This window comes from Pelodiscus sinensis, chromosome 2 (genome assembly GCF_052426305.1).
Source record: "Pelodiscus sinensis isolate ZL-2025 chromosome 2, ASM5242630v1, whole genome shotgun sequence".
Lineage (NCBI taxonomy): Eukaryota > Metazoa > Chordata > Testudines > Trionychidae > Pelodiscus > Pelodiscus sinensis.
The window spans coordinates 89,341,301-89,357,306 of NC_143053.1; the positions used below are offsets into that span (position 1 = coordinate 89,341,301).

A 16,006-nucleotide genomic window follows, 5' to 3' on the forward strand; every position below is an offset into this window, starting at 1 on the left:
TTGGGGGGGAAGGGTAATATAGCACCCACACAACCAAACTGATTCATGGCCTTGACTTTCAGCAGCACTAACTCTAAAAGAAGAAGATATAAACCTTTCCAGCTTTCCTGACTTCCCTTATTCAGACAGCTAGAAACACGATGGCTACGTCTACACTGGCCCCTTTTCCGGAAGGGGCATGGTAATTTTTGAGATCGTAATAGGGAAATCCGCGGGGGATTTAAATATCCCCCGCGGCATTTAAATAAAAATGTCTGCCGCTTTTTTCCGGCTTTTAGAAAAGCCGGAAAAGAGCGTCTACACTGGCCCCGATCCTCCGGAAAAAGCGCCCTTTTCCGGAGGATCTTATTCCTACTTCGAAGTATAGAGAATAAGATCCTCCGGAAAAGGGCGCTTTTTCCGGAGGATCGGGGCCAGTGTAGACGCTCTTTTCCGGCTTTTCTAAAAGCCGGAAAAAAGCGGCGGACATTTTTATTTAAATGCCGCGGGGGATATTTAAATCCCCCGCGGATTTCCCTATTACGATCTCAAAAATTACCATGCCCCTTCCGGAAAAGGGGCCAGTGTAGACGAGCCCTAACTGTGACTCCTCTTATGATCATACTGTATATTGAAAACATGTATTACCAATTATGTCAAGTTAACCACACAAAGAATGCCCAGGGAATCTATAACTGTCTGTAGTTAAGAACACACTTTCCACAGACATGAAATAAAGCATGTTAGTATATGTCATTATTTCTCCTTTTCCCCCTAATAACTAGATGTAAGAAGGAAAATGGGAATAAATAAAAAAAGCCACTGGATGTCTTTAAGTTTTCTTTTTTTTCTTTTCTTTTTTTTTTTTAAGATTAATAGTGTTGGTCAAGCTCAGCAAGTCAACCTTTGTATATGCATGACAACAAAAGAATCCACACATATGATAGGAGGGAAAATTACTCTTAAGAATCTGTTTAAGGACATATTTGAATTCAAGCCCCGGGTCTTCGGTGGCTTTCCTCCAACTTTAAGTGGCATGGACGAAGTTGAGGAACCTAGATGAATTAAAGTCTTAACACATGATGAGATATGGTACAGGGAATTCACTGTATATGCTCCTTTTTGCTGTGGTAATAATACCCAAAATTATAGGGCCACAAATCAAGAAGAGAAAAAGGTTGCCAGCTTCTCCAGACTGTCTCACAGAAGGAAGAAACCTCTGTAAGGTCCCCATCGCAGAGTTTTTCTTAATCTGTTAGGAGGTGATAGGATTTGTTCCTCTGCACAAGAAACAGAGATTCAACCTCCAGAATCACTGATTTCAGGGGATATGCGGAAGATCAGGATCATTCAGGCAGAGAGGCATTGCAGCTTCACACCAACTCTAGAGGCCCCTGGTATTTCTTAACTTTTGAATGCTTGACTTTACAACCTTAATAATTTTATTTTAACAAAGCTTTGTGGGTTTAAATTCCTAGGTTTTTTTAAAAGACAAGTGAAAACAACCAAAATAGAAAGTCCATCATGAGGGATTACATATGTAACCAATAAGTACTGAGAAAGGAAAAGTGAAGTCCACTTTACAGCCTTAGCTATAAGGCAGCTGGGCTCATGCGAGCTCATGCAATACAGTCTCATGGCTTTAGCCCCTAAGCTCCCAGGTTTAATCCCACCTGCTGATGATCTTGGTCTGTGGGCTTTACACATAAGATAACCACGTGGTTCATCAGTATGGCAGAAATGTTTAGATCTACCACAGACCTTTGCCACTTAAGTTAATGGAATAGCTGATAGTAGTAGCAGGTAGTTATCCTCTGTGAGGAGCAGTAGAGAGACTATGTCAATAGGTTCATGGATATCTGCAAGAGAGGAATGGTGAGACTCAAGCATCTTTGGTTCCATTCCAGGCTCTGAAGTGGAGTGTGCTCTAGTGGATACTGACTCATCTCACCCATTCCCCTCAAGCGTGAGTCCTTCTGTTTTGTACAGCCCTTAGGGGGCTCTGCCGTTTAGTTCACCAGCATGGCTGGCCATGACCTGAAGGCAGCAGTAAAGAAGGCAGGGTGGTAATGTCATACCATGCCACCGTTACTTCTGTGCTTATGCTGGCAATAGGCTTCCTGCCAGAGCTACTCTCTGGTCAAATTTTGAAGACAGTGCTGCTGCCAGCAACAATGCAGAAATCAAGGTGGCAATATCACAACCCCCTTGCACACACAATAACCTTGCAACCCTTGCACAACCACCTTTTGGATCAGGACATCTACAGTTAACAACACAGCAAAATTTCAGATTTCAATATCTGAAATTAAAAAATGTACTACTTTTAAAATCCTTTGACTGTGAAATTGACCAGAATGAATTGTTATTTGGTAGGATTTTACCCATCAGAGAACATCCCAAAGAGAACTGAGTAGAGGTTTGCTCCATCTTCTAATACATAGCTCCAATAAGCACCTTATTTTGGTAGTCACTAGATTGGTTGTTTAAATTTGTACAGATTGTATCAGGTATATTTGCTACACATACAGGATATAATCCTGATTAGTTGTACTCGGCATCCCCTGAGCATCGTCAGCTGAAACATGAATTGTTATCTGCTGTTGTGCTAATGTACCACTTGTGTTCACTGTTTATAATATTTGTCAGCATGAAATTCAGTTCTGTTCTATGCTGATCTGTTCCTCCTCTCAAATATGTTTATTATGGAATAAAATCTTCAGATTCAAATTTGCATATCATCAATAGCAACACAGCTTCAAGGCATCTTGTATCATTATATTATCATCTAAAATACATGAAATTAGCTTATGTTGGATAATAATGCTAAAACATGTCTTCATATTTTGTTTGTGGTATTTACCACAGAGCATTGCCTTATTGTTATCATGGGTTCCTGGCAGTAATTCCCCATTGAAAGTTAGGATGTCAACATGTAGTCAACTACACAATTAACCAATAAGCATGGGCTTATTGGTTATTCCTATCAACTACATTCACTCCTCTCCCCTTGCTGCCTCTGTATCAGAGGCAGCAAAGGTGAGGGGAGGCGGGAGGTGACTTTTAAGCTGGGATTCCACACATGTCAGCTCTGTGGAGCCACCTGTTCACCACCTTACTGCCGCCCACAGAAGCAGCAGGGGAGAGGAGCAGGTGGGAGTCAGTGCTCGCAGGGAGCCAGCTTTTAATCCAGCTCCCCACAAGCACAGGCTCCCACCTGCCTCTCCCCGTGTGTAAACGCTAAAATTTCAAGACCTCCCTGCTGGAAGCCCAGTTGTCTCTCCCTGTCCCAGACACTTCTCTCCTGACTGGAAGCATAGCAGCTGAAGCATGCCAGATGAGGAGTTCGTCACCTGGGCATCCATGCTCTCAATGGGGAGCAGGTATCCAAGAGCATTGGGTTGCAGCAGAGCTCCCAGCAGGGAGATCCACACCTGGAGTCTGGTGGGCTGCTATGCTCAAAGCTGGGAGTCAAGAGCCTGGGGGGGGACAGACAGGTTTCCAGCAGGCACATCTGCACCCAGAGTCTGGTCAACTGCCATGCTCCTGGCAGGAAGCAAGAAACCAGCAACCGAGAGCCTGCAAAATTGACAAGAATGACAGCTAATAGATCATCACTATATATACTGACATAAATCCTGCTCCACTTGTGGTGGAGAAGTTACTGTGTTGGTGTTAATAAGACTCTTACATCGGCAGGATCAAGGCTGTAATGCAGATGCTGACATAATAAGCCTTACGTCGACCTAAGGCTGTAATGTAGACCAAGCCTGAGATGTTTATAAGATGTTTACAAAATCATCTGTGCTCTGCTATTCCCAGAAATTACTAAAATACAAGTTTTCTCTTAAATCTTGACACCATGCTGCATGGCTGTTGTGTTAACAGTAAATGCTACTGCCACAGCTGGGCAGTTTGTAGTTCTAGAATCTCTTCCTTGCCTCCTTTCACACATATAAATTGCAGTTTTAGGCTCTGATCTGGCAGTGAGCTTCATACAAATGCAAAGGTCTGTCTGAACAAAGTTCACTATAGGTTAAGGGCCTCAGTAATTAATAGATGATGTGATTTTAGAAAACCCACACAGAATAACAATTGTAACTGTGGCAACTCCTTACCTAGCAATGTATCTAAAACTCATTTTCAGCGCTTCATTAATTTGCTGCTTATGTACTAAGCCTACTTTTTTACAGTGTAAAATAAGTGTATACCTAGAGTAGATAATTATATTCAGAAACAGTTAATGTGGGAAAAAATTGTTCTTCAAACAATGGAGTGAAACCAGCAGAGCATACAGCATGATGTGCAATGAACTGCCTAACATGCAAGTCTGTGATTAACAGGTGAAAGTAACTCAGTAACATTCGAGACGACAGATGAAGTTAGGGGTCAATAAAAATCTGCCTTCAGTATCTCTCAGGTACCACTCAAGATTTTTTTTTTAAATAAGACAATCCAGGGATATTAAGTGCTACCTGAGGATGACCTCTGATTAACTAAATACAAAGGGGAAAATACATATTTAGTCTAACTTCACAATTTCTCGTATTTGTTTTCCCTCATTCTCTATAGCTGCCATCTCCCGTTATTACCAATTGGGCTGACGCCCAGTTTGTCCTCACTGAAGTTGGCTGCAATTTCCTCGCTATTCTGCTTGTGAGAGTGAGGCTGTCCCACAGTAAAGATGGGAAACAATTCCCACTGTTTCTATTATGGCTGAATTCAGGCTGCCCTGAGGACAGATGGCAGTGCCAGGCAGACGGATGGAAGAGAAGTGCTGAGCAATCTTGTAATCAGGGAACAGACTTAGTTTTGTTAATCCCAGAGTGTTTAGATGCCAAGAGTCAAGCCCCAAAAATACATAGTGAGATTTTAGAAATACAATATTCGGTTTGCCTTTGATTTTTGAGCCTTTAGTGCGTGCACTGGTCACATTTTCAAGCTTCTCTCTCAAACCATAAAGCTAAGAAATTTCTTTTTTTTTAAATTAAGTTTATGATGTAATCATTTGATTCCAAGAACTGGAGCACCCCCACCACTAAATATTGTGAAACTTGTGATAAAATTGTGGAAACTGAAAACACCAAGAATTCAGTGTTGCAGGGTAAGGATATAAAAGGTTAACTGGTTACCCAGTAAGCACTAGCCTTACCAGCATGCGTACTGGTTAACTGGAGGGTGCAGTTGACAGGAGCAGCCCCACCACCATCACCTACCCACAGATGCTGCCCCCTGTCGCCACCCACTGCCCCCCATGCCAGTGGTTAACTGGTTAAATAAATAATGTAGCTGCTTAACTATTTTTGGTGGCTTTTAAACCCTTATTGCAGGCCAGAAGAGAGATTACAGGTGCTGGACAATATCAAGCAGAAGAGGAACATGAGAGGACAGGAGTAAGAATGAAACGGGGTGGCAGACAAATATGGAGGGAAAAGGAGGAAGTCTAGGACATAGCAGGAGAGGTAGGGTCAGAAGAGGAAAAGGACTGTGAAATTTGAGACACAAAAGAAGGTGTGTGGAGAATAGGCTAGAGAGAAAGTGTGAGTATGTGCCTGGGGTAGGAAACTAGATGGAAAAATATACAGAACAAGTGTGGGACAGAAGATAATGGAGGGATGGACAACAAGAAGGTGAAAACAAGGGAGACTGAAAAGGAATGGACTAGATTAGAAGAGATTAAGTGGAACAGGCAGTAAGGAGGCTCACATTTGGGTATGATAGGTAAGATTGACTTTTTAAATTAAAATATTTCCACTTTTGGGACATACAGCTTCACCACCTCAAAACTCAAAAAGCAAAAGGCAGCAAAAAAGTGTTATTTATTAAATGTCATGACTTTTTTAGTATGATTCATAATTTTTGAATGTTTGGGTTGGCAACACTATGACGATCTCTGAAATTACAGAAATGCACTGACACCTATGTGACTTTTCAGTCAATCATTGTTTGCTTTTTATTTGTAACAATCCTTTGTCACGTCTTTGGTCCTTAAGTAAAACTTTCTCATTCTGAGACATTTATTCATATTCTCCCAAATTATTACCTTTCCTACTTTGCACAGTATTAAAGCCTCCAAGTTCTATATCAAACAAATTTAATAACTTTATTTAATGGTACTCTTCATTTAAACACATTGCATTTATTCTAATTCCAGTTCCCAATAAATAGCCAATTCCCAAAAAGTGCTTTGAATGTGTCCTTAGTGTTTGTCTCATTACATGTCTTTAAAACCTTGGAATTCCATCCAATTGCTTCCTGTCTTATTCTGAACTTATCTTGGTTTACTTAAACATGTCTTCAGTGGTGCTTAGAAAACATTCACATTTATTGGGAGAAATCCTAATTCCATTGAAGTAAATGGGCTGTTTGCCATTGTCTTCAATGGAGTCAGGATTTCACCAGAGGCTATTTACCACCATGCTAGTTTGAAAATCATGCAGCATATAATTATATTTACTTATCCTGTCAGTTCATTACTTTTTCCAGGTTTTTGGGTCTTTTTACTCGTTATGCCTTCATTTTAATAGTTTATCATTTTATTAATACAATCTTTCATTTGTGCTCTATTTGGCTTTGGTTTTGCTAAGGATGTTAAATATCAGTTAACTGAATAGTCGATTAACCTCATGAATTTTTATCAGTTTGTCGACAAATCTATAGTCCCAGGCACCCCTGTCTGAGGGGAGGGGTCTGAGCTCCCGGACCCGGCACAAGTCGGAACTGAGCCAGGCTGCCTGCCCACCTGGCTCCTAATACACTTTATGTATTATGGCCAAGGGGTGAGGAGGAAATGCGTGTAGTCTATAGCATTAACCTATAAGCTTTTCCTTATCAGTTAATCGACTATACTATTACAACCCTAGTTTTTTCATGCTCTTAATTGTAGTCTATTATCTGTCTAGTTCTGTTCCTATGAAAACATGCTGAGCTTAAAAAAAAAAATCAATGTTTCGTTCTTAATCATATTTGAATTATCTATATTTGCCAAGAAGACTAATCTGAAACTATATTTGAAGTAGGACAGCATTTATTATAAGCATTATAACAGTAATTAATAAGCATTTCTAAGGCATCAATCACCCTGCACTAACTCATGAATTCATCTAAAAGTAAAGAAGAAAGTCCCCCATCCCAGTTATTAAACTACAAAAAATAAAAGAAAGCCTTCTTATGCTATGTTCCCAAACTTGTAGGATTAATCCTTCACAATTTTCTATTCCCCTATGTCATATTTCAGGGTATATCTAGACTACATGGCTCTGTCGACGGAGCCATGTTGATGAGTTTACTAGACATAGGAAAATGAAGCAGCGATTTAAATAATCGCTGCCGTGCTTTGCCGGTCAGCTGTTTGGCGGCACAGCACAGTAGTCTGGACGCTCCGCAGTCAACAACAGAAGCCTTTGTCGACCGCTCCGGTAAACCTCATTCTACGAAGGATAACATAGCAGTCGACAAAGGCTTCTATTGTTGACCGCAGAGCGTCCAGACTACCGTGCTGTGCTGCAAACAGCTGATCGGCACAGTGGGGTGGCCATTTTGATGTAAATGAAGCAGCGACTATTTAAATCGATACTTCATTTTCCTATGTCTAGTAAACTCATCTACATGGCTCCATTGACGTAGCCATGTAGTATAGACATACCCTCAATTACTGCAACATCCTGTTCCCTGGCCTTCAAGAATGACATCTTGTTCCCCTTATATTCATTCAGAATGCTACTAAAAAGATCATTTTCCTTGCCTGTTATTTTGACTATGCTTCCCTCCCCGCTTTCTTTGCTTCCCTTCACTGGCTCTCACTTCATCATCACTTCAAATTTAAGCTACCTGTCTCCATTTTAAGGCCCTTCACATGCAATCCTCACTCTACCTTTCATCTCTCATTCATTATCAAGATGTTAATCACCACCTCTAGACGGCCTACAGCGCCAGCCTCCACAACCCATTTGTTACGTTTTTGGACAAGTCCTTTCACTGCCTTCTCCTGTGATGCCCTTCTATTAGGAAGAGTTCCCTGAAAACATCCACAGAGAGCTCTCTTAATCCTCCTTCAAACTCTACATTTCAGTGATGCCTACAAAAAAAATAAATAAAAAAAAGTAATAGACTCCTGGCTAGGCTGCTGGTATACTAAGACCGCTGACTATCATGCTGATTAATATGGTCTCTTGTTTCCTGGTATTCTCCCATCTGTCTGCAACCATCTGGAGTTTCTTATTTTCACTTCGATTTTGAGCTTTTGGAGCAGGGACATAGACATCTGCTCAATACTAATTTCTGAACACAAGCCAGACCTGAACCAGACCCAAGACCATCCAACCCATGAGGGTAGAGGTTTTCCTACTCACACCTTCCCTTGGAACCTGAGTCAGCACTGCCAACTCCACCACCCCCTGCCTTTAGATCAGTGCAACAGTGGCTCCTCCCAGCCACAGCTCCCTGCTGCACCATGCTGACCCCAAAGGCAGGAGGAGCAGAGGGGTCAGATTGTTTTTCAACTCAAACACACACTTCTAGTCAGACCCTGCTGGTCTTGGTTTGAGCAGTAGGGCACTCCAGGGACAGTATTGTGGTTCTTTCTTTATATATTGCTTACCACAGTGAGGTCCTGCTCCATTACTAGGATTGATAAGTTGAGCCCTACCAATTTCACAGCTGTGAAGAACACATTACAGACCATGGAATAAGCCCTTCCCAATGAAATCTGTTATCTCCTTGTTCCTAGGAGCACCCCATGAAAAGGGGATTTCTACTTCTGAGTGGAAGAAAGCCGTTTTTGACAGATCCCTTATGCCTCCTGCAAGGAGGTTTACAGGCGGCCATTTTAATGCAAATTAAGCACGGGATATTTAAATCCCCGCCTCATTTGTAACGTCGACCTGCCTAATCTGCATCCCTCTGCCGACAGAGGGAAGCAGTCTAGACATACCCACAGTGTCTGAATCCTACAATTCCTACTTCCCTAACACCTAAAGCTATTCCTTGTCTTTCTATTTTCATTTGAGCTTGCTTAAAATCTCATTTGTTCACTATTTAGCCCTCATTCCCTCATTGATTTGTCACCCCACAGCATTTTGGTTACCTTCCCCGGGGTATATGTACTTCAAGGTCACAGTCTATTTTTATCAGGCTTCTTGCATATATAATGTGTTGGCACATTACAAGATGTCTTTTGACAATACACTTCTTCCTTACCATAAGAGTCCCCCCCCCTTTGCTTATTTGTTATCTCCTTCTCCAGTCTTGTCTACACTACAGTCTTTAGCTATCAATGTAGGTGCACTTGACTGGTGTGAACTCTTACTGCAGAAAGTGCATCCATGTAAACCATGATTAGAATGAAAGGGGTTTACTAGAATAACTACACTAATGGCAAAAGCCAATGCTTCATGATACCTCTTTCACACCTTAGCAAAAGAAGTGGACAGGAAGAAATATTAACTGTTTTCCCTTCTTCTTAACTGACTAGTGCCTGTTACAGTTCCACCTTAGCCCATTAGCTGATATAAAATTATGCTTTCCATTCTTATCTGTCCACTCTTCCAACATGCTAAGGACTACACGTAACAATGAGAGTCAAGGATACCAAACTTTATTATATTAAACAGCAGTAAGTTACATTTCTGGGTATGTTAAAATAAAAAAATCCAAGAGAAAATGAAACATTAATGTTAGCTCATAAGGAGTACTAGTTTCTTCAAAAATACAAACTTTTAAATATTAAAAGCAACACATTTTAAAACCAAAAACTGGGAATTCAAGGCTATTCTGATGCATTTGCATAGTTGTCTTGAACTGGGACCCCTACTCTCCTTATATAGTTCCAAAAGGGCACCCTATCTAGGCTTCTAGATTTCCCACTATTACCGCTTCTGGATGGAGACCAGCATCTGTCTCTTGTGACCAGGACAGTTCCAGGGTGACAGTTCTCTGCTTTCTGTGGGTTATTTCCAGCAGAAAACCAATCTGCCTAAGCAAGGATACTTCACTTTTCTCTGAAGAGACTATGTACAATATAATTGTCCCAGTTACAAGTCACCAAACAGTTCTTTCTAAGCAAGCATATTTTATTCTTACGGTAAAAGCAATACACAGAAAACATGCTAAAAATTACAAATAGACATGCACACATGCTCGTAAGCTTACCAGAGATGACCCCTGTAACTCCAGCATGGGCTCTGGTAAGTAAGCTGTTCTTCAAAAACCCCCACACAGGTGTCCCTGTGGTTTTGAGTTCATAGCACCTTTTTGCCCAGAACAGTAACCACACATGAATCTGTGAACCACTAATTTATCTGATTAGGTTCTTTGAAGATACCCTGAAAATGTTATCAGCCAGACCACAAGCTCTGTTGACTCTACAGCTTCAAATGGATAGATTCCAGGTGTTCAATTTGCATTGCCTTTATACCACCAATATTTCCTAGGAAATCTACTTTATACGTATAGACTCAAAAAGTCTTCTGAAGTTCCTAACATCTCCCAGAGTTTGCATTAATCCTATCTTCCTCCTAAAAGAATTCCATACAATTCCACTACAATTCTAAATATTTGCATTTTAACACAGACGGCTCCTAAAATACTTAAGCTTAATTTTGTAAAGTTTAAATAAAGAAAGTTTGTTCAAAATATTGCAGGAAATAGCAATCTGTCACAACATTTTCTTTCAAAGGATCAATAATACTAGAGATATAATGCCCTCATACATATTTTCCTTTCTTTAAAAAAAACCACCAACCCTGCGCATATTTTTCTAAACAATGTTTTCTGGAAGACTGATAAACGAGAAGCATTTCTTGTCACTTATGAACTAAATCTGAAGTTAACAGGCCCCATATACTCCTTTCCAATATAGATGCACACAAAGGGTGTAAGAAGAACATGAAAGGTCCTACACAATTGACAGAACAGCAAAAACCATTCTTCTATAGTATGCTGTATCCCCACTCTGGGAGTCTGTGAAAGCCACTCTGTAGTCAATGCTCTTCAAATGCTTTTTGGGGAGAGGTAAGGAGCACACATGCTTTATGCTACAGTCCCATCAACTAGTGGAAGATTTTGAGTAGAAAATCTGCATTATAATTAATGCTGATCAAACCAGCAGTAATTCCCCCCTTCATCTTCTACTTGGGATGGGTGTGGGAGATGGAGAATGATGGAAAAGAACAGCTACTGACATCACAGTTCTTTGGTAAGCGAAGCTCTCAGCAGAGAAAGAGAAGGCCAAGGAGCACTGTGGATAGGACAGCTCTTATACTTGACAGCCGGAGACTGCCCTTGTGAGATTTTCAAATTGTGGAGGTTGTAGCCTCCACAATTCCTCAAAGCCATCCCTCCTCTTTAGGAGCTTAATCTAATCCCTGCTGATGTTAACAGAAACCTATATACGGATGTATATTGGTATTACATTTGGTCCTTAGAGAGCTTGTAAAGGAAATTCAGTTTTCTGTGTATACTTTTCCATCCTAAAGATTTTCTTATACATGTAAGGAACACGTAAGCTAGAGCTTTTCCCAACTAAAATTTGGCAGATTGTTTACAGCAACAATCTTATTTCTGAGAAGTAGCCTTATTTTTTACAACTCTGGAATTGTCTACACTGCTAAATTTAAAACACAGGTACAGCAGCACTTTAATGCAGCAGCGTGATCATGGCACCAACGCTGGGAGAAACTTTTCCCCAGAACTCTAAGTAAACCACGTCCATGAGGGGAGTAGCTAATAGCACTGGGAACAACACTCCAAGCATCAGAAGCCTGTTTACATTGGAAGAGTTCTGTAAAATTCCTGTCGTTGGGAGGGTTGTTTTTTCACAACCCTGAGCAAGAAACTTATAGTGAAGTAAAGTGGAAGTGTAGACAAACCCTCAAGCGCTGTTGAATACATTACCAATGATTTAATGTCAGTTTTGTAGTCATATTACTGTGAGCTCAACTATATGCTTGTGGTTTAAATAATATATATGAAATACTTATTCACAATGGCATTTATATAATAAAACCAAATCTCTACACCAAAATGTTCTAACTCAATGTTTCTCAACGATACAGCTTATGAAGACAGCAAGCCAGCCACTGGTATCAAAAAGATGGAGAAATACTGATCTAACCTCATAGAGATATTTTGTTTTTTTCTGCACTGAAATTTTATCAAGTGCTGCTGTAAATTAATTTTTCATAAAACACAAGTAACCCTGGACAAGTCACTTGAGTTAAATGTACTTTACACCTTTCTTCCTTTCTGCAATTCTATATAAGAACCACATATCTATAGTACTTACATACCAGATAGAGTAATTATGATTCACAGTAAGATAGTTACAGTGCATTCAGTGCTTCATTTCTTCTAGGTCATTCCAGTTATATGTAAAATGTTTATTTCTTACCCATCTTCAGCTCTAGCAAAATTAGATTTGCAATATACTCTGAAGATGGTCAGGTGCAGTTCTAAGGCAAGTTCTGTAATACTGCTTTATCTCTTCATTTACTGTTCATTAACATAGGCTACACTGACAGGCATGACTGATCACATCCTCCTTCACAATCCTAAACAAAGCCTGAATATTCACTACACCAAGATTTCATTCTCAGGGGACTCCTTTATTTGCCCATACAAACAGGATTCAATTGTGTACAAAACCAGCAACCAACACAAAATATTTACTTCTTTTGATAACTTACACCTGTACAATAAACCTAGAATCATATATGCTTGTGTATATTACTATAGAAAAATAAAGCTTGGTGCAAAAAACAAGCTTCTGAGCTCCATATGTCCCGCAGGTATACAGATAAGTAGGGTGGACTAGCACTTTAATTTAGAGTATCTTTGCTGCCCTTCATTACAAATTTAATAAAAAACATATTTAAAATGTTTTTTAAATGTAGGATCCTAATAATTAACATAATGTACAGATAAAACGAAATATTTAAGAATTGTTTTCTCTTTCATGTCAGTCCTCGCAGGACTTAACTTGATGGTTATTTCTTCTGCATAAACTGATGTCTTTACAGAGCTCTTTATGGTATGTGACCCTGGGCTTGATCCAATTTAAGTCAATGGAAAGGATACAAGTCATTTCACTGAGCTTTGGATCAGACCCCTATATGCTCATCTGAACTTGTTATAATGCCATCAATTTCTGCAGGAGGAACAAAACAATGAACTCAGCTATTTTGTTGGGGTTTTTAAAATATGAACTAGCTCAGTTTCATTTTAAAATCTATGTATTTGTAAATTCAAAAATACCAGTGTATTCCCATAATAATGTAAATCAGGGTTTGAAAAATCCACTCACAGGAAGCTGTTCTGGGAAAGTACCACCAATTTCTTCAGAATCTTGGGGAGGGGGCGGTATTTTAAAAGTAATTAAGTTCTAGTCCTTATATTTGTGATGATAACTTTGGTTGAACCTTCCAAACACAAACTAATTCAGTGATCTTCCTAAATCTGCAGACATAGCTCCAGTGCCTCTGCTACTCATTGTTTCCGAAGCCACAACCAAGTGAAACTATGATTCTTGTCATTCTCATTGCTACTCACAATCTTCTGGTTAATAGCAATTAAAAGCTAGAATCAGGTTGATTTCATGCTACTGCTTCTTAGGAAAGCTATGGGCTAGAAGCATTACACCTACCCTACGTAAGAGGACCTGAAAACAGAAGCTGAGAGAACAGCAGTGAAGAAGAATGAACACTGTCAAGATAACTTGGTAGAATCCAGAAAGCTGAGCAAGAAGTATATTTTGCAAAACCACCCTCAAAATATTATAGCTGTCAGGAGGATATAGGGTGGGAAGGAACAACACAGACAATGTTAATCCCTTTCAGCAGCTGTGGGTAGTGTTGAGTGGAGGATGCAAATTTATCAGATGCAAATTTATCAAATTTATCAGATCAAATTTACCACCTGGAGGCCGATACAAAAAATGAAGCCTATGAGCAGGGATTAGGAACAGCATTGTAGTAGGAATCCCAGTATCTTTTCTCTTTTTCTTTGCTGTGCAGAGGAGGAAGCACTGTCTCTTGGCCCCCTCCTCCATCCAATCTTTTATACCAATCTGTGGTTAATGGGTTTGCCCCTCTGGCTTTTAGGTGTATAGTAAGATTTCCAAGACCTTAATAAAAGACTCCGATGGACAAAAGGAAAAAACAACAACTAAGCCTTGTCTACCCTAGGATTTAAAGTATAATATTAGCTAAGCAATACATTTTAGAAGTCCAGTGTAGACAAGGCACACTGCATTTAACATGAGCTAAACTGGTCAAATTAAAGTCTAGAAAGGAACCTGAGCTTTGAATCACATGTTAATCCTAGCCTAGACAGGGATTTATTGACAACAGCTAAGGAAATGATGACCTGTTATAAGAAAGAAAAAAGAAACTGGAGTGAAGCCAGAAAAGGAAAGGAAGTATCAACAAAAACAAGAGAGATATACCAAGTTAATACATTTTCTGAAAAAACTCTGTTGCTGATTGAAAATATTAGAAGTAAAATGTGCTTCTGCAATACATAGCTCTCTTCTTGTATACCTGCTGCAACATGCAAGGGCCTGTTGTGGAGTTGTTGTCCCACTGGCTAGGAGATGTGTACATTTTTCAATTGATGTAATATCAGACTTTTAGAAAATGTATTTAAAAAGCATTCCAGGTCACTTTTAAATTGCAATTTCCATTAGACTCATCACAAGATTATGACCTATTTTTCACTGTATGTATTTTGATATTGTTATGCACCCTCATTAGCTCCGGTCAGGATTACTATAATTCTCTGTCACTGTTTTCCCAGACACATCTATTAAAAGACTTCATTAATTCATAATGCCAGACGTGGTATTCATGTTCTAAAATGCTTAATTTACGTCTCTCCCATTTTGAAGACGTTATATAATCTTCTGTTTCACATCATCTTTCAAATCTTGATTCCTGTTAAGGAATTCTGTTGACATTTACTCTTACTATGATGTGGACTTTAGTGGTCTATTTTCTGTGTGGTCTGCTTCACTTTTATATCCTTCATATTTATGGTTTTACATTTCATGTAGAAACCATACTTTGTTTACATAAAAGGAGCTTACTGGGTTTTTTTTCCATTTATGAACATGAGCTTTGAAACTCCATAGACTGGGAATGCACTCTCCTTTTTCATTACAATTGAAAATACATTTTTCTGTAAACTTTAAAACACCTCATTGTGTTACTACTTCTCTGGCCAACATATATTGGTTTTGCTATTTAGCTAATGTTAGCATACTTATCTATAACATCAATCTATTTCTGGTACCTCTTCTAAGGTGCTAATCTTTCTTAGAAAATGTTTTGGGAGAGATAATGTAAGCATGTACTTCATGAGTATATCTTATATATACTTATAATAAGGTATTATATTACTCATACCTAAAATATATATTATAGATAGATTATAATTATACTCCATTACAAAATATTAAATATAAAGATCTGTTTGTATACATTTAAAATAAATACATATCAGAGCCTGTATGTTCAACCCTGGATATAGAAAATATATAATAAATACTTAATTGTATACATGCTATAATATTTCTCCTTAATCACTACATGCCTCTGTTAACTTGATCTCCGGGAAAAATGTACTGTTTTTTTCTTTGTGGATACTAAATGGCACAAAAGAAGGCACACATTGTTAATACCTCCCCCCAACATTCAGTTCTTCGGAACAATGTGCACGGTTTTTCTGACAGCTGTTCTCTTTGTTTTGCTGTGCAGCGCCCTCCCTGTCAAGCTGACCAACATGGGCATCTTTCACTGATTCCCCTTATGCAGGCTCCTTCTCTCACCAAAAGGAAGGATTCTGATTGAAGGAAGAGCCGGAGCTCTCCAAATCCACGCGCACACCTTTGTGTACCTCGGGCATTGTTGGTCATTCCAGCTTGGATAGAGGCATGCATTAGTGCACTCGGCAAGCTCTCGCAAAGAAACCTACAGAGTCCGATTTGCTCTGATACCTTCTAAAGTGCAACACGCCCCCGCCCTGCCTCACCGAG

At 39.5% G+C, this 16,006-nt stretch overlaps 1 protein-coding gene across 2 annotated transcripts in view; it reads right to left on the reverse strand.

The window, feature by feature from the left end:
* Window positions 1-16,006, reverse strand: part of SPIRE1 (spire type actin nucleation factor 1) — a 200,547-nt gene that overhangs the window by 183,388 nt on the left and 1,153 nt on the right. The window lies entirely within an intron of this gene.